The sequence below is a fragment of the Aythya ferina genome (genome assembly GCF_964211825.1).
Source record: "Aythya ferina genome assembly, chromosome: 3".
Taxonomy (NCBI): Eukaryota; Metazoa; Chordata; class Aves; order Anseriformes; family Anatidae; genus Aythya; species Aythya ferina.
Genome location: NC_140298.1, coordinates 86,382,508 through 86,401,435, shown reverse-complemented (window position 1 = coordinate 86,401,435; position 18,928 = coordinate 86,382,508). Strand labels below are relative to the sequence as shown.

Genomic DNA, 18,928 nt, shown 5'->3' with positions numbered 1-18,928 from the left:
AAAGAAAGAGAAAAGAGAAAATAATTAAAAAAAAAAAGAACAAATCGCCCCTAGCAAAGCTCGGTGGAGCCCCGAGCCAGCCCCTGCGCGGCGTTTCGCAGCAGGCCGCAGGGGCCCCCTCAGCTCCCCCCCCCCGCTGCGAGGCGGCGAGCCCGGGCTGCTCTTCCTCCCCCTCCCCCTCCTCCTCCTCCTCCTCCTCCTCCTCCTCCTCCTCCTCCTCCTGCTGCTGCCCTTCCCCGCCCCGTGCCGCTGACGTGCCGTGCTGCCGGCCGGGCCGCGCCGGGCCGGGCCAGGCGGGGGCAGGGGCAGGGGCGGGGGCGGCGCAGAGCAGCGCAGCGCAGCGGCGGCCGGGCGCGGAGCTGGAGCGGGGCGGCCGCGGCAGGGCTGGGCAGGTACCGGGGGAAGGGAGGAAGGGGCGGCAGGGCACGGGGAGGGATCCGAGGGGCTGGCAGGGAAAAAGGGGAGTCTTCCCCCGGAGCCCTGGCTGCGGGGAGCTGCGTGCAGCCGGGCCTTCCTCGCCAGGTGCTGCCTTGGGTCTAAGGGCTTGTGGTGGGCTCGCTCCGCTCTGTCCTAGCCGAAAGCAGGGCATTGCACGGCGAGGTGTCATTTGAAATGTCATTGGGTTCGTGTTTGTGTGTTTTTTTTTTTTTTTTTTTTTTTTTTTTTTCTAAGTATCATCCCCCGTAAAATGCTGTGCGCGCTAAGTTACAGCGAGCTTCATCCAAACTCCCCCTTTGCAAACATTTCGGTGCCGGCAGGGCTGGCATTGCCAGGGACGTAAAACTTCTCCAGAGCTGGACCCGACCCTCATCGTCCCTCAGAGCACATCGTCTGCTCGAGGTCCTGCAGCAGGCTGCGCTTTGGGGAAGCAGTGTGAGGACCACAGGGCTCGCCCCTACCAAAACCCAGTGTCTGATGCCTGCCATTCACATTCCTGGCTCCATGGGAAGGCTCCGGTGCGGCTTGCGGTGCCTGGTTGGTGTTGTTGCTGCTTGCCCGGTGCACGGCAGGCGGATTCCTAAGCAGCCAGCCCCATTGCCGGCTGTGAAAATGAAGGAGCTAAATGAGGAGATCACGGGCTGCCTGGTTGCTACCTGTTATTTCGTTTATACTCTGCTGACTTCAGCCCTAGTGTCCTGCCTGGTTCCTGGAAGGAAGGGGAGCTCTTTGGAGCCGTCCCATTCCTCACGGTTTGTTTGGCATCAGGAGGCGGCTGAGTGGCCTCTGGACTGGGTTAGCAGTCACCGGAGGGCAAAGGTTGGCAACAGCCTTCAGCCTTCCTTCTCCTACAAAAGTGGCATATTAACAGGGGTAGAGATGAACGCCTCATTTAAGATTAACCCACAGTTCTTGTTTTCAGGAGAGAGAGAAGAATGCTAGGGAAAAAAATCCTGGCAACTATAGAAATGATCGCAATTTTCCTTGTGCTATTTGTACAAGTATAAATAAATGTTGTCTTGCACTGTTTTCTTAAGTGCCATGCACAAGTTAGATAAGGAGCATAAATTTTATAAAGCAACTACAAAGGAAAAAAAGACACAGGTTTATTGCTGAGTTGGAGGAGTAAATATCAGTAAAAGTTAGTAAAAACAGTAAAAGTTAGTAAAAACAACACTGCAGAGGCTTCAGAAGTAGAAATTAGGACTTAGTCTGTATTTTTAGCGGATGTGTTTTCAGTGCGTGTAAGTTAATAAACTATTTAGTGGAAGCACAGTTATGCCTTTGTGAAAATATAAAGGCAGTAAAGTTTGCTGCGAGGCTTATTAGCTTCCTGAAGTAAAAAGCATCTCAGTATTAGCCCAGAAGTTGAACTAATTCCCCCACCCCCGTATTTCCAGCCTGAGTGGGTGTTTGTGCATAATCTGTCCTGAGAACTGCGACCCTCGGAATCGGGGGTCGCCACGCGCTGCTGTGTGATGCTGGGTCAGTTTTTGGACACATTAACCGAGCTGCTCCCAGAACCAAGGTTTAGTCCTGGCTCCCCGTGCCTGGTCTGCGAAGGCGAAGAAGGTCTCGTGACTCAGACTAACCTTCATCCTCTCTTGGTGTTTAATTATGCTGGTCCAAGGAAAACTTTGGGGTTTCAGGGATTTTGATGGGGAAATGTGATAGATGATGGTGCAAGCAATGTGGCAAAGGTGAGAAGAGAATATTTTTTTTATTGCTGCTTTCAGTACAAAATGTCAAAGCGTGAGATTAAGCTGGCAGGTTCAAAACAAAAGGGGTGTTTTTTACTTACCCAGTGTGTAGCTACTTAAGCTTTGGAAATCCTTTCCGAAGCGTGTGGATGCTGAAAGTTCAAAGGGACGTAAAAAGCAGCCGGACAAATTCATAGCAGAAAAATCCCCTAAGTCCCCCCCTTCTTACCTGCTGCAGCCCTGGGGTTTGCTGAGTTGTGGATGGAGCCAGGGAGAGTATGCTGGCAAAATACCCTCAGGTATTTACCACATTTTTGTATTCTAGGCATTCAGGACTGCAGGCAGCACACTGGAAGCAGCAGACCTGCTCTCTGACCCCGAACGTCTGCTTTTAGGGACATTATTTGTTCATCTGAAGCATTTGGGAACAGCTGAGCCAAAGGGACCAGGCCTAGATACAGCTTTGGGGTAGGGGATTGCTCTCGAGGAGTGGTTACATGCTGTCATCAAACGGGAAAGGCGGCTCAGGCAGTGCCAATTTCAATGGCTGTGTTCAAGCACAAAATACTGTGTTCAGGAAGGAGATCCCATAGTGCAGATGGGTAAAGCCCACCCGGCAGCAATGCTGTGGAGATGGGTCTGAGGGCTCGGGGGGATGGTAGCAAGCAGCGGGATGCAGTAACGTGAAAGTTTATCACCTGACTTTTGGATCTAGTGATGTCTGAGTTGATAATATAATGTGTTTCGTTTTGGCTTCTGTCCTTTAGGGAACATAAATGTGAACTATGGTCTGGAAGAAATTGTCATCAAGGTTCAGGAAGGGTTTGGAAAGTGTGATCTTCAGAGGCCATGCGTGTTTGGAAAGCATAGCCTACAAAGGCCAAGCAAGCTCAGTTCCAGCAGAAAGAGGTCAAGGTCAGGGATAAGAAGATCCTACAGCCTTATCATTACTGAGTTTTTGTCTGTCAGTGATTATATCGAAAAAGATGGAACTAGTCTGTGCTGAGGATTTGATTTAGATAGTAACAGTGGTTGTGCTTTGGGAAAATCTGGGACAAACTGAGCTTGTGGAGCCTCCCTTTTGGGAAGGTTTTTGAAAATAGAATAGGACTTGTATTAAGGATGTATTAAAGACTTTCCTCACAACTCGTTCCTGTGCAGAGGTTTGAATTTGAGTTCTTCAGGAAAAACTTGAACTTGAGTTCTTCCTGGAAAAAGTCATTTGAGTGCTCAAAAGAAATGCAATTTCTGTGATACTGAGCTGGATTCTTTCAGTTATTTCTGGTGATCTGATGTTGCAGCTTAATGCATTTTGTTTAAAGTAGTGTCAAGGCTGAATGCATATTGTGGCATTCAACAACAAAATGCTGTGGTTTAAGGGTGCAGCCTGTAATCCTGTAGGAAATGTAGGTTTGGGATCAGACTGTGATTTAAACCACAAAACTCAGAGGAATAGAAACAGAGCCATTTGTCATCTACTGTAGTATATACTGTATGTTGTATAATCTGTGTTCAAATTTACAGTCTTTTGTTCTGAATCACTTTTAAAGAATCACCAGTCCACAAGTCCGATCTAATTTTCTTTTTAAAACAGAGTGCATTTGTTTAGGTACCCTCATTTTGGTTCTGCTTTTTAAACTATGCACAGACAGATAACAATTGATCAGTGATGTAACACTTTAACACAGCATATCGTGCATGTAGGTTTGTGCTGTGATTGTGACTGAGACTTAAAGATGTATTTCTGCAGTATTGACGGGCACTAATAATAGAAAGAACACGTGGGAAAATGCTGGTTTTGAATCGCTGCCTGTAAATGAAGTGTGGACCAGTGAACGTGGCCTCGTGGAAGGTGGCGTGGGACCCCCTGCAGCACTCTCAGTTTTTTCCCAGTGAGTGAGGGATGAGGAATGAGTTGCAGCCTGGCTGTGTTTACCCTGCTGTCACAGCCTCGAGTGCAACTCTCGCAGGCATCGCAGCTGCTTCTGGTAGCATGGTGGTCGTATGGGTTGGTGGCTGCTAGAGACAGAGAGGGGCTAGGGAGCTGGAGAGGGGCTACATTTGTATGTGGAGGTCTCAGGGTCCAGTTTGCTTTTACAAGAATCGACAGAAAAGTTCCCAGTCTTCAGCTGGAAGTCTGGGTGAACCCTGAACTCCTAAGTAATCAACAAAAGGCCTTTTAAATATCAAATAAAGCAAAACTTATTTGCTTTTTGAAGCAACATTGCAGTTCATGCAGTGAGCTTGCTGAATTATTTTTGCAAAGACAGATGGAGAAATTAATAATATTATTTACATAGTGGATAAATATTTAGTTTTCTAAAGGAATTTGCTTTTTTTTGTAACTAACATCATTTAGCAGACCAATTTGACCTGTGGGTGAAAAAAAGAGGAACAGGGACTGTAACAAAGTCAGTGCTTCACAAAAAGCTCTCTCATATCAGCTAGTTTTTTGGCTGTATTGGTAGCAACAGCTTCCTGAAGTAAATCTGAAGAATCCATAAAAATAGCTCAGAGAATTCCCATTATCACACGTGACAAAGTTTTGCTGATCTTGGGTTCCTTCCCAGTTGCTCAGAAACCTGACCAGAAGGTGGTATTTTCGTAACCATGTTTCAGGAGAGGTCTCTTATAGGGGAGTGGTGTCCCTCTCAGGCACGACCCCGAGCAGAAGCCACGCAGGAGGCAGCAGCGCTGGGCGGCCGGTCGCTTGCTGTGCCTGAGTCTGGGTGAGGACGCAGGGGACACACTGCTTTTGAGCTCCCATCCGAGCTTTGTTGCTTCAAATTCATTCAAGCGCACCCGCTTCGTTCATCACACCCACCCTCCAGCAGCAGACACGGTAGCAATAAAAATTTTGGGGGCAAAGTTTGGCTGCTTTGCTGCATCTTCATTTTCTCAGCTGGGTGGCTGTTTGTGGGCGCGCCGGAGCTGCCCCCTGTAGCCCTCTGCTTGTTTGAGAAGAGGCACTGGAGTGTTTTGAGAGGGACACGCTCTGCAGCTGGTCTCTTAGGGCAAAGTTTAATGTATGCATTAACCTCTGGTGTAGGCAGGTTCTGCTTCCGTGCTGCAAAGTTTCCAGGACGAGGATCAAAGCATTAGGGAATGAAAATACTAACAAATATTTTAATAACTTCGATTCTAATGATTCTCTAGGGTTGTAATTTTGTGAATAGCTGGGCTGATGCAATTGCTTGCCAGGCCCCCGAAAGCAGGAAATCTTCCCGCTGCCATTCCCTCCCTTCCCAGTGGCTCTGGTGTTCAGTGGGCTCCTCCACCGGTCCGTGCAAACTGCTGACTCTGCAGAAGGCAACAAAAACAATCTCTCTTCTCCATCTCCCCGCTGCAGAGGGATATAATGAGTTTTGGATCCTATACAGGTGGGCAGCAGGAGTATGTAGTGAGGAACAGAAACACGGGGCGGAAAATGAAGGGTTTACCTGTTATATTACGTTATTGTTACTGGTTCAGCTTACCCCATCTCATGAAACCGCAGCATTTTTGCAGTCTTTGAAACCTGTGTAACCCTTTGTTGTCTTCACTAGCCCTGTTGCAGAGAGGAATGCAGAAATAAAGAGCATGCAGAGGGATTTTCAGAGTTGGAACAACAGGACTGGAGGGGATTTTACAGGACCATGAACTTCAGAGGGTCCTAAAATAGCATGGAGCTTTATTATTATGTAAAGATACCAGTACTTATTTTTAGTAGATGTGGTGATTTTTGAGGGTGGAGGAGAGGAATTTTATTCCTACTGTTTTTTTTTCTCCTTATTTTGGATCATATACAAAGGTAGGGAAGCAGAGGAGATAAATCTTTGTCTACTTTTTGTTATTTCTGCGGTGTTTTCCGATCATTGAAAGCCTTTCCTGTGCTCGTGCAGCTCGCCCTTTCAGCAGGTGTTCAGGTCCACAAATGGCAGCGTGTCGTATGCTCGTGCTGTGGCGCAGGGAGCGTTGTTTATGTGGGTGCTGCAGGGATGACGCCGTGTTTCCGTCCCTTACTCGTGGGTTTGCCTTTTGATGAGCAGTCTGCCAGGCCCATTTACTCCTCCTCTTTTATTTTTTTCTTCTAAAAATAGACCTGCCAGCTGTGGATTCATTTGTGGGCACACATGTGTGTGTTTCATCATCGCTTGATTGTCCTTATTTGCTTTTTGCTGCGAGTAAGCTATTTTCATTGAGACTTTAATGCTTTTACAGAGTTCAGGAACCGATCTTCTCCTGGCCATGGGAAGAACGCTGTTTCGAATTTCTCAGCTCCCAGGAGACAGAAGAGAAATGGGCTCATTTGTCAGAGTTGTATTAAATCAGAATTGCTAGGAACAAAGTGTACAGGAGAATTGGAAGAAGTTTCAGAGGTGGTGAGGTGATGTTTGTCTTAACGGTGATCCAGTTAGAGCACTCCTGCATCTTCGCAAGCATCTGAAATTAGTCACGGTCAGACGCACAATTTCAGATTATATGGACCTTGAGCTCGGGTTTGGTTCACTGCATGAGTGCCATAAATTTAAAATATTTTCTTTCAGCTGTTTGGAAATGCGTTCTCAGCTTTTGAAAGTAGTGTAACATCTCAGTATTTTCTAGGTCATTTATACAAGAACAAATTTTAAATTTTGATTAGAGGAAGGATGCCCTTTCAAAGATGTTTCCTATCATGTTCTGATGATAATCTGAAATAAATTTTACTTGCTGTTTTATGTTTTGTTTTGAAGTTCCACATCTTTCCAAGGAAAAAGATTATTTCTACCAGCTTAGGGAGAGGAATCTTAACCATGAAGTTTCTTAGTCTGGTATCGTGCTGTACAAGTCATGTCTTGCTTGAAAGGTCAACACCCACAGAACGTGTTTTTTGCAGTGCCATGGACTAAACCACCGCTTTCCTTGGAGCTGCAGTGGTCTTTTTCTATTATAAATGAAGATACAGGCTTTCAACGTGGCATCTGATGCTATGGAGATTTGTGTATTACATGCTAAGTTACATGTCAGTATATTCAACACCAAAGCAATAATGATAAATACAAACAATATTTTGGCCATGTGCTCCTTCAGTTTAAATCCTTACAGCTTTCCCCCTTTTCTTTTTAAGGCATTTACTTATTTACTAAATATTGTATCAGATTTCTTGTAAATTGTAACAAAAAAAAATATCTTTTACAAGCCTGGGAAGTCAGCTCCTTTATTTCTGTTGACACAGGGTCGTGTGTCTGTTCATTTAGGCATCAGATGATCAGTGGTTTTAAGATACTAAACTGATTCATAGACTTTCAGTGGTTTTAAGATATTAAACTGATTCACAGACTTTTTTTTTTTTTTTTAAAATGCAGCTTCTGTTGCAAACCCTTCTGTTACGGTCCTGGATCAAATCCTGAGCTCTTTAAAAGGAGAATGTATTTATGCCTTCAAAGAATGCAGTTCTATTGTTTCCTGACTTTTAATTTTTAGATTTTAAGTAAAAAAAGAGATCGGGAATCCACATGAGAAGTACAGGCTTGGAGTGCATCAGATGGCTGTGGAAATATGTTTAATTTCAAACAAAACCAGCTATTACAGATTAGTTGTTTTTGGTGTTAATCTTGGTTTCTTTATGAATCCCAGTGGGAGGGAAGAGGGCGAACAAAGCATACTTTATGTTACTGGCCTGTCTGCGGCGTGGCTGGGCTGGGTTAGGCCTAGTCAGGAGGTAGAAGTGGGGTAGAGGGGAACTAGCAGGAAGGGAAGGAGTTGTTTGGGATCAGCTACTTCTGGACAAGCTTTTGAAAGCCGAGGGACAATGCCGAGGCAGGAGAGGCCTGGCACCTGAGGGGGTCAGAGGGACCTGGCAGATTCAAAAGGGAACGCTTGAAGGATCACATTGAGACAAAAATGCCGGTTTGCCTCTTTAAAGGCATGAGGGTGGCATCGGGGGCTGCCCTCCTCACTGTGCCTGGGCTTTAAAATCATGTTTTCAGCCCGTGCTGAAGTACAGCCTGACCCTGGAGCGTGCTGGCCCATGGCCTGCTGCGGGGAGCCCCATGGCCCACACCTCACAGCTCGGCCCGAGCGCTGCGCCCCATGACGGTGGTGATTTGGGAATCACATCTTAGTTGTCATCTCTGAAAGCTAACTGGCTCGTCTTTGCACAGAATCACAGAATTGTCTAGGTTGGAAGAGACCTCAAGATCGTCGAGTCCAACCTCTGACTTAACACTAACAAGCCCTCCACTAAACCATATCCCTAAGGTCTACATCTAAACGTCTTCTAAAGACTTCCAGGGATGGTGACTCCACCACTATCCTGGGCAGCCCTTTCCAATGCCTCACAACCCTCTCAGTAAAGAAGTTGTTCCTAAGATCCAACCTAAAACACCCCTGGCGCAACTTTAGCCCATTCCCCCTCGTCCTGTCACCAGGCACATGGGAGAACAGACCAACCCCCACCTCGCTACAGCCTCCTTTAATGTACTTACAGAGAGCGATAAGGTCGCCCCTGAGCCTCCTCTTCTCCAGGCTGAACAAGCCCAGCTCCCTCAACCGCTCCTCATAGGACTTGTTCTCCAGACCCCTCACCAGCTTTTCCTAGCAGTCTCTTCTCTCCATCAGTCATCTTTTCGGTAGTGGCCAAAAAGCTTTGGGAGCAGCTGGGTAAATCAGGAGCCTTCGGCAAGGGACCTGCCACCTCATCCAATGTACATATTTTAAGGAGAAATCTGAAGTGATGAGTTCTAGCAGTGCACGAGGGTTGTGTGGCTTTATTTTATTTAGTTTGCTTAGCTGCTCCATTTAAAATTAATATCCTACCTTTGTCATGAGAAACTCCTCATGTGCAGGCAAACCCACAGAAGCCTAGTAGTGGTAGATCTGACAGTGAGGGAAGCACATCTATGGGATAAAAACAGGATGTTTTCAAGTACTTAGTTTTACTTTTTTTCAGGCCTTTGCGTAAGGAAAAGCTGCCTAACTACAGGACACGTGAAGATACAGGAGAACTGAGCTGAATATGAAATAGTAGCCTCACCTGAAGGAAAAGCAGTTTTATGTTGTGAGGAGTTAGTCTTGTGATATTAGTAAGCATATAAATGAAATTCTATGGCTGTGGGGGGGCTCTTGATTTTTGAAGCTCCAATCTTAGCAATCTTCAGCCTACTAATGTTGAAAAAAGTTTTTTTTTTTTTTTTTTTTTTTTCCTCCTCTTCCTGCCACAACACCACTTCTGAACACCTACTGTAAGGGTTTGGACTCTGCTGAACTTGTGAAAGCTTGTACCTGTGCCTAGGCAATTCAGAAAACCACACAGCCTTCTACATCATTGCACTCTGCTGAGGTCTTCAGGTATCATTCAATACTTACAAGAAGAAGGGACGTGAGAAGATCGAAAGGGTTTTTCAAGATCATCCTCCAGCTGAGGGAGGTCCCAGGTGTCTCCCCAAAGGGCACCCACCCAACTGGAATGGCAGTGGCTTGGTGTGAAGCTCTGCTGCTCCAGGCTGTAGTGAGTCATACGTGGGACGCAGACCTCGGTTCTGTGATAGCTGATACTGCATCTTTGCACTGCTGGGTGTAATGGCAGTCAAATTTTGACCCAGATACATGTGATGGCATTTACTTGGAGTTCTCCGGAGTGTAAAACAGAATGAGAACTCCAGGATATGCTGTTAACCTGTCACCTGGATTGGGTTGCATTGTCTTAGCCATTGTCTGCCTGGATCTCTCTGGCATTCAGGCTGCAGCGGGGGTGTGGTCTGAATGCTTGGTATTTCCAGCACAGGTATTTGTGGGTGGCTTCCCAAGGTGGCTCCCTGTGAATCAGACTTCTGTTTTCAGGGACAGCTTCTGCCCTTAAAGAAGACCTGTGCAAATGCTATTCCCAGGACACCTGCTTTTTTTTTTTTATTATTTTTTTTTTCTATTTTTCTTTACCTTGCTGCTTCCAGGATATCCTGCCTTTTGTGTTTCACAGCCTCCTGGAAATGAGAAGGATTTGCATGGCGTCAGTCCTACAAATGAGAATGCAGCTTCACAATCTCCTTGTTCATCATGGACTACAGATACCAGGATAGATTGCAAATGGAGTTGTCCGATACAGCAAGTAAAACTGGCTGCATCATTACAGTTTTCAAAGAATGAAAGAGATGCGGGGTTCTGTTTTCCTTTGCAACCAGGCTTGGTGACTAGTGAGAAGGGTAGTGGAGAGACACAGGTCAGGACAGCTGGTGGAGGGAGACTTTAGGAATTGGATAGAGAGTTTTCATCAAAATCCGTCTCTTTCTCTACTCTGCCTTCCCTTGTTGAGGATGACCCATGTGGAAACACTAGTAAGCACTGAAGTGGCAATGGGTGTAATTACTTGGAAGCTGTCAACCTACAGTTTCCCCTGCTCATCATCCTGAGGTTGGGAGAGTGACGTGGAGGTGACATTTACTGCATGAAACACTCCTGTCATAGCAGGCTTTGCTCACACAGGCCAGGCTCAGCCTGGGAAGCCTGGCAATGGAAAGTTCTTGACCCTGTTCAAATCTACAGGATGGAGTATATTTTTGTTATTCTTGTGAGCCACTGAGGATTACGGCTCTGCTGGGGACTCCTTTGGCTACTCACAGTGGTCCTTGCACTGGATAAAAACACAGTGATCTTGTTCTGGGTCAGCAGAAGCACTTTCACCATGCCAAGAACATCCTAGCAAAGAAACCCCTGTGCCTTTTGCTGCCTGAAATGTGTGCGGAGTCACTAAATTCCTGAAGCAGCGGTGGGGGAATACTGTTCTGTTGAGCTGAAGATCTGCTTTGTAAGCTGATTTTAGCTGCAGCTTAATATGTAAGGTGGGGCAGTGTAGAGAAGAAGGGCTTGAGAAGAGGAGTAAGAACCAGAGGTACTAATGCTGACGTTGACTGGGGTGATGTAGGCAGAAGTAGCCACATAGGGAAAATACTGTTTGGCACAGTGGCTTTGCTGGGTTGCAGACATGCTCAGTGAAAGAGGCTGGAAGATATAGTTCATCTTCCAGGTGGGCTCAGAGGCAAGGAAGAGTGCAGGACCAGTGGAGATAGCTCTGGCAAAACAGAGAGCTCCTGGCTTCATGGTGTTCCCCAAAACCAGGAGCAGTCCAGAGCATTTCAAGCAAAATTTCTTTTTGGAAAAAGTATCACTCGATTTTCTAGGATGTGGCCCATTCTTCTGTCATGTTTTCTCTTAATTATCTTCAGTCATCCTGCCATTTACATATTTGTTGATTTGACTGTAGCTGGCTTTTAAGCTATGTTCTGTATTCTTATACAAGGGGGCAGATCAGGTGAAGCATTAGTCCTCTGCCCTGTGCTTCTCTTCCAGTATATTTTTCAGTAAAAAACAGTTCAAGAGACTTACGTGGGAAGACTTTTGGAGCTATTAGAGCACTTGGTGGGTGGCTCAGTATTCCTGCTTGAAGCCACACCTGGTTTATTGTGGCTTGCTGTGATGGTATTACAGGACAATTTGTGAATGGGCTTCCAGAATCCTGTCAAAATGCTAGAAGCTTCCATAGCAGAAGGGGAACATGATGCAGCAGAGCTTGCCAGATGTCTGAAGAGATTTATTGCTACTGCATCTAGTGAAAGCTGAATGAGTTTTATGGAGTAGAAGCTGAAAAAAAAAAACCCACAACCAAACGTTATCATATTTTTGTATGAAATACGAAATGTACTTTGAAATGTACTTTTGTGTCTTGGTTGTATGTTTGAATTTGAACTTGAGCAAATTTTGCTAACTCTTCATTTCCTAATAATAATAAAATATTATCTCTTAACAGTCCAGATGCAGTGGCATTTCTCTTCTAGCAAGATTAGCTTTGTATCCTTCACAGGTCATGAGACCGAGCGGTTAGCCAGCATGACTCACCATTTTCACCCTTGTCTGTGAAAGGAGTATAGGAAAAGACTGTTGCTGGTTGTGCAGACAGTCGAGGAGGGATTTGATCAATTTCTGGCTTTCCTTGTTGTTTCCAAGTTATTGAAGTTGATTAAGAAACTTTTTTTTGTAAGTCTGTCAGTGTAAACCATGATACTTTAGTGAGTTCTGTTTATTAGTTACCCAAATAAAGCAGAAACTCAGGAAGAATGAATTTCCTTTTAACAGAGCATCAACACTGAAATGCAATGGCAGGTTGATGGTTAATATTACTGATTTTCTTTCTCTGTAGTAAGAGCAGGTATCAGCTGCTTTTGTTTTTTGGAGGATACTGTAGCAAAAATGTACTCCAGGTTTAAATATAGTCTTCTGTAGTCTAGTACTTCCTTTAAATATCCTCTATTTTTTAATAGAAATAATAAGATATTTCTTCAGACCCTGTGTCCTTCAGTCAGTAGAAGGAAACATGGATGTCCCTGTAATTGAAGACAGGTATGCTATGGTGAAGGGTGGAACACGAGTCTTTGCAAAGAGAGGTGGAGTCTCCAGTAACGTGGTGTGATGAGGATACTGATTCATTCGTCATTTGTTGATGCATTTTCCAAAATGGGCCTGCAGGATGAGCGCATGTATTGTAATTTTTTTTTTTTTTTTTTGTCCTTTGAATCGAGTTTTATTGTCAGTTGGTCAGATTTGTACTGTCATTCTCCTCTTTTCGGACTTGATTGTTCCTGGGTTCCTGCCTCAGATTGCTCTGAAGCTTTGTATAGGCCTCTGGAGCCTGAACAAACACTGTGTTTTCATCGTATTGTCCATCTCTGAGTTTGGCTGTTCTGAGCTCCTCAGGAAGCGTCTGACTTTCTTTAACCCTCTGAGTTTCTGTGGTACTCCATCTCTATTCCATACGTGACTTTTTCTTCCGTGCTGCGCTTTGAATCTTTTCTAAAATGACCTTAGAAGATCTCTCATCATATAATGCTGTAAGACAACTATGCTTAAAAGCTTTTAGTTTCCTAGTCCCCGTGAATAATTCAAAACCAAAGCCTCTACTCTGACGAAGACTTCTGCTCCAAAGAGGAAATAGCTCCGGTGGCTTCAGGAAATCTGTGAGGAATTTGGTAGTAACCCGCCCTCCCCACCCCTCCAAAAGCATGCACAGATCCCAGAACAGCGTGAAGAAATATCCGTCGTGAAAGGTCACTTGGAATATTTCTGTTCACAAGAAGGGCTTTGAATTTGTCATATTTGACTTCAGTGTAGAATTCCCTGATGGCTGTAGGTTAAGCTCCCACAGTACTCAAATTCTGGGTCACTGTACAGAGGAGACAGATTGATGATGTGCCTCTGTAACAGAGAGTATATTTGGTGTAATGTAGGAAGGGCTTGAGACATCCAGACCAGAGTCCCAAAAGAGTGCTTAGGTGACCTTAAGTTGGAGTGCTGTAGGACAGAAGTCCATAAAGCTGAACATAAAGCTGGAGAGGATGCTGTGTAAAGCCCTGTGCAAGATAATTGTCAGGTTGTGTTTTTTTTTTTTTTTTTTTTTTTTTTTTTTTTTTTTTTTTTTTGTGTGGGTTCATTGAGATGAGTTCCAGAAGATCACAGTCTCCTTCAGGAAAAGTGCAGTGTCCTCTCTGGTCAATTTGTTTGACTTAGGCTTATGTTTCTCATCCTTTACAAAGTGGCAGTATCTTCATTTTGGGCGAAAAATATCAGGGACTCGTGTGCTTTACTGTTCGTCACTCAGCAGCGAGGGTCTTGCTTGTAATTGTAAGTGCATCAGTTGAGTGCTTCTGTCATCAGAACTTCACGTGTGTCGCTTCTAACTGTAGCCTAGATGTTTTGATTGACATTGTTGGTGTTCCTTGCAACATCTGCAAATTCTGAAACCAGTCAGAAATCGTCTCTCAAGTGATTCTGGCAAAAGGCACCAGCACTTACCTGTTGGCCGTGTCTGTATGTGTACTTAAATGAAAAAGGCAGCTGCTTTGCAGACTGGGTGTGAAGTCCCGTGAATCACCAACTGAGATATGTTGAACTAGGAAGAAGGAAAAAACTAGTTCTAATTTAAAGTCCACATTATTGTTGAAAGTAATTCTAGAAGAGATTTTTCCAAGTGATTCATAGCCATTGTCTTTAAAATTGTGTCTGTTTCTAGCCTGTGTGGCCTTGTTTTCCAGCGATTGCCTTTCCAGTGATTACAGCTTTTTCTGCTCGATTGATGAATTCCATAGTCTGTTTTCCATGCTGTACATATTTAATATGTGATGACGTGATCCTTATCCTATTTTTTTGTTAGGCAATGGGTTTGTTTAAAACTTAATGGAATTTCTGTTTAGCTGGTGCTGGAGACACACAGGAAAGTTGCGAAGATGTGCAGAAGGAAAACCTGTTGCCGTTGCCATGGAAGACCCAAAGGGATGTGTCTTCAAACTTAAAAGTTACCAATAACATATTTTTAAATGAGGATTTAAATGGAAGGATTATGAAACTAATCAGTTAATAGATAGGGCTAGAATGGGAGGAAGGCTTTAAAGGCGTTGTTCTTGGTCACAAAAGGAGTGTGAATTAAAAGAAAAAAGTATGGGAAGATCTAAGTTTCTTCGAAGCATGCTTGAGAATTATTTCACGTTATCCTCTTCTCTAATTGATTAACTGGATAATAGGTTTAAATGTGCCAAATGACAAAACCCATGGATTTTATAGCAACTGATCTAAATTGATCTAATTAAGTTTGGTTTTTCCTCTTGTGTCACCTGTGTGAATCCTAATGATGTATAGCAGGTTGAATTAAATTGAGTTCTGCCTGTTCCTTGGGAATGGTGTTGAGAAAATTAGCAATTTCTTCAAGAGAGTTAATTAAATTAAAGTAGTAGGTGGGAATGGCTGGTGCATTACTGCTCGGCCTGCACCTGGTCCTTCTCGTGCATTTTGGCAATTTGATTGCCCTTCTTGCTAGCCTCAGCGCCAATTTTAACAACTTTGTTTTTTAGGTGTAGACATGGTTTGAACCTGTCAAGTTCAGTAGCTGCTGAGTTTTTCTCTTAACCCTGATAATGATGATTCAATCTTTTCAAGTCTAGATTTCTGGGCTCCCTGATGTGTCTGGTGGGTAGCTGAAATCTGTCAGAAATCTCACATCCGTGGGTTCTTTGCAATACCTTTTTTCTTAATCCCTTTTTAGGGACTGCCAAACCAGCAGTTAAAAATAACTGGTCTAGGAGAGTGTTATTTAAATCCTAAAGGTCATATTGACCAAATCTCTCTGTGATCCACATTAAACACGATACTTTTATATTTGGGGAAAACAGCGTCAACCATCCTTGACCTCAGACAGCTGAGAGAAATACCAGTGTTCAGTTCAGAAAGCTCTGCAAATGGGGTTTCTTTTACCTTGTTCCTTTCTCTGTTTGTGTTGCAAAAGCATGAGAGCAAGAAATAGTTGGTAAATACTACGTGCATGTGCTTCTCTTTGAAATATTAAAAAATGCATCTTTATTCTCTGAAGCTAAAATTCATAGTTTTCTGGATGGGCTGTGACCATCTGAACTCCAGCTAAAGCCAGGTCACCGAGGCCATACTTGCACATAAACGAAGAATTTTGCAAAATGCTATAGGTAACGTCACTTGGGGGAGGTAAGAAAGCTTAGCAACTTTTCAGAAGTATTGAATGAAATCTGCAAAATGACAAAAAAAAAAAAATCGTTTAAGAAAGGTTCATTTTTAACCAGAATCGTTAAAAAATACCCTTAGTTAAAGTGTCAGATATTCTTCATGCTCCTGCATCATTTTGGTTTTAGCAAAGGAAACTTTCACGTCTAAGGAAGGATTGTGTGCTAAAAATGAACAAAGTAAGCCTGCTTGAACTTTGAAGTGGAAGTGGACTTATTTTTATATATTGAAAAAGAGATACTTAGTCTGCATTCATTCTGTTCACCTGTGTCCGCCACACCTTTCTGCATGGGATTTTCAAAATGCAGAGAACCAAAGCAAATTGCTGTTGCCTAAAGGAGGAGTTTCTGCTCTGGTCTTTGCCTTGTTGTGGTTATATTTGCTACTTTTATCTTGTGCTGGCAGCGGAGCTCATCCATCTTCTTTCTGAGCTGGGAGGAATTATTAAAATGGATTAAACCATCCACTTTGGTGGAGGTACGGTTCTGCTGCCTCGGTGCACTGGGCGAGGTCGCAGGAGCTCCAGCAGACTCTGGGGCTGATGCTGGGTAGCTGGAGAGAAGGGGACTGAAGGGAGTCCCTGGGGCACTGAGCTTTCGAATTACCTCACCGGCTCTTTGAAGCTCTTTCCCAAGTCACAAAATGTCCTGGGTGAGTCTTGGCATTTTCCTCGTTGATGGTGAGCAAGCATTACATAGTGAGTAAGGAGGCTGAATCCTCCCAGGGGGTGTTTTTTTTTTTTTTTTTTTTTGTTTTCTTGTGTGTTTGTGTATCTGTAGTTTGTGGAGAGGACTGACAACAACTCACTGATCTTGGAAATGAGAACTTTAATTTTTCAATGGTGAGCCTTATATGCTCTCCTTGAGGGTAATTTTTAATAATTTTTAATAGTCATGTCTTCCAATGCATTTCAAGAACAATTTGGATTTACATTTTACTATATATTGCCCATGAGTGAAAGAAACGCTCACTTTCTATAAGGTGGTTGAAGAACACGAGTGGAAATCCTGGTACCTGCTTCTAACTGCACTGCTGCAATGCTGGCTGTGCGTTTGCTCTCACAGCAAATCTTGCCTGTCCGACGAGCAGAGGGAAGATTAATCTCCTCAGCAGAGAGGAATCTGTACCCCAGTTTTAGACAAAACATGGAGATTAAAGCTCTGTGCAGGCTGAATAAGCTCAGGCCTTTGTTTGGAGAAGCTGAGCAGTGTTATGTCCGAACACGAAGGAACAGGACTGCCCTGCATTCCTGCTGCCACCGCCGCCAGGCTTCATGGTTTCATCCCGGGGGGAGTGAGCTGAGCTGTAGGTTACCAGCTGAGCTACAGGTAGGTGATGTTTTGCTTCGAGGCCTGCTGTCTGAGTCCCTCGATGGCCATACTTTATAGGCTGCAGGGCACTGTCCCACCACCGTGGTGGTCAAGGGGGGCATGGTGCCCACGGGACAGGCATGTGAGAGCTGATGGGTGGCTGCTCGCAGCCTGAAACCAAGCAGGAGGAGAGCTGCTGGATCGTCTTCTGGCAGTGGAGAGAGAACTGAAGATGATTTTAATCATGCTTTGTGTTTAGAGAGCAAGATCCTGACAGTTACACACGGTCTGAAGGGGGGGAATGCATTTTGGCTGGTGCTTGGACTCTGGCTTGTAGCTGAAGTGTGCATTTGAAGTCCTGAACTATGGAGCTCTAAAGTAAAGCATTTGTAGTAGGAATAGTGCCTCCTCAGGGAGGGAGCAAGGAAGAAGGACTAGGCTTACATTTAAAAATAAAAAAAGAAGCTCGGAAAAGCCATCTTTCCACTGTTAGAAGCCTTTCATGGTGTTGAAGTAATGCTGTGTGACTGGTAGGTGTATGCTGTTTGTTCACTAATGCACTGTATTCAGAAAGAAAGCTTAGATTTAAATTACGATAAAGTTGAGGATAAAATGCAGATAAATGAAGGGGAAAAAAAGCCCCAACCCAGCCCGTCACTATGGCAGAGCAACCATCTGCGCTTTCTGTCTTTTCCTGTGCCAGGAGCCATTAGCACCTGGGGGAAGGCTGGGCAGAGGTGTGTCTGCATTCGTGTCCCAGTTCATCTCAGGAGCTTGCTCTTGAGGTCAGCCTCCTGCTTGCCAGCACCCAGGGCACTCTGGCTCCAGGCACACAAACGGGATTCCCCTTGGAGGAAACTAAAGCAGAAAATGCTCCTTAGAAAAGCACACGACGCTCCCCAGCTCTGAATTCACGGTCACTCCAGGGGACCAGACGGGAGCTAGTAAAGCTGCTTGGTACAGAGCAGAGCTAGAAAACCCCTCAAAATTCGTGTAGTGTAGTTGCTGTACCCTCAGCTCTCCTCTTTCACTGTACAGATCTGATCCTGTTGTGCTGCGCTGTTTGCTAGCACAGAGGTATGCAGTGAATTTAAACTTATCTGTTGGATTTATGTCAGGACAAATAATGATTTGAAAGAATTCTCTAAATAATATGCCCTACATTCTTGAAATATGTCCTTTTATTGAGACCATATAGGGCTTCTACAGATCTTGAGCTTGAAAGCATAATTCTTTAATTTTTACTGCTGTGAAATGGGTGTCACTTAATTCAAAGTAGTGCAATGTCTATAAAGCAGCAAAATGGAAGAAAGATGTCACTTGGAGTTAAGAATAATATCACTGTTTTGATTTTTCATTTTGTTCCTGAGATGAAAATTAATGTCGTATCATCCTACCCCAACTCTGGGATTAAATTCCTGGCTATTTGTTGAAGAAAGGAAAGTGTAATGAAGACCATAACTACTGACATAGTTGAAAGAAGAAAAGGAAAAGTGGTCACGAGGAATGCTTTTTATTTAACAGAGGCCTGATTCCATTCTGTGTTTAGATTTACTACCCCTTTAAAAGTCTCAAACCATCAGATTATCACAGGATGGGTGTTTTAGACGTCTGGATCGACATTGCCCCACTTAATCTCAATGTTTTGGGGCAGGGCTTGGTGACCTGGTGTCTCATTTCCTAGGGAGTTTCCCAAGCTCTGGAGGTGTGCTTTTTGCATAAAATATTTCTCATAGCCTGAAATGTCAGCTCAGGTGTCATAGATTAAAGCTCTAATCTTGGATCTGCAAAGTCAAATATAGAAGCAGCACTGGCAGCATTACAGTGATTATTCTCCTAGATTTCTTTTTCCAGCTGTAATTGCTCAGGAAATTTTGAATTTAAAAGCACCTGAAGCGTGTTTTGTGGCCAAATTTACAGTCTGACTAAAAGCTTTCCTTCATTCCACTT

At 44.2% G+C, this 18,928-nt stretch overlaps 1 protein-coding gene across 15 annotated transcripts in view; it reads left to right on the top strand.

The window, feature by feature from the left end:
* The first annotated feature begins 281 nt into the window (after positions 1-281).
* MYO6 (myosin VI) overlaps positions 282-18,928 on the top strand; it is a 115,786-nt gene continuing 97,139 nt past the window's right edge. For all 15 annotated transcript variants that reach the window (XM_084512349.1, XM_084512355.1, XM_084512354.1 and 12 more), the window contains exon 1: positions 282-392. The gene's annotated coding sequence lies outside the window, so the exon portion shown is untranslated. The remainder of the gene's footprint in view (positions 393-18,928) is intronic.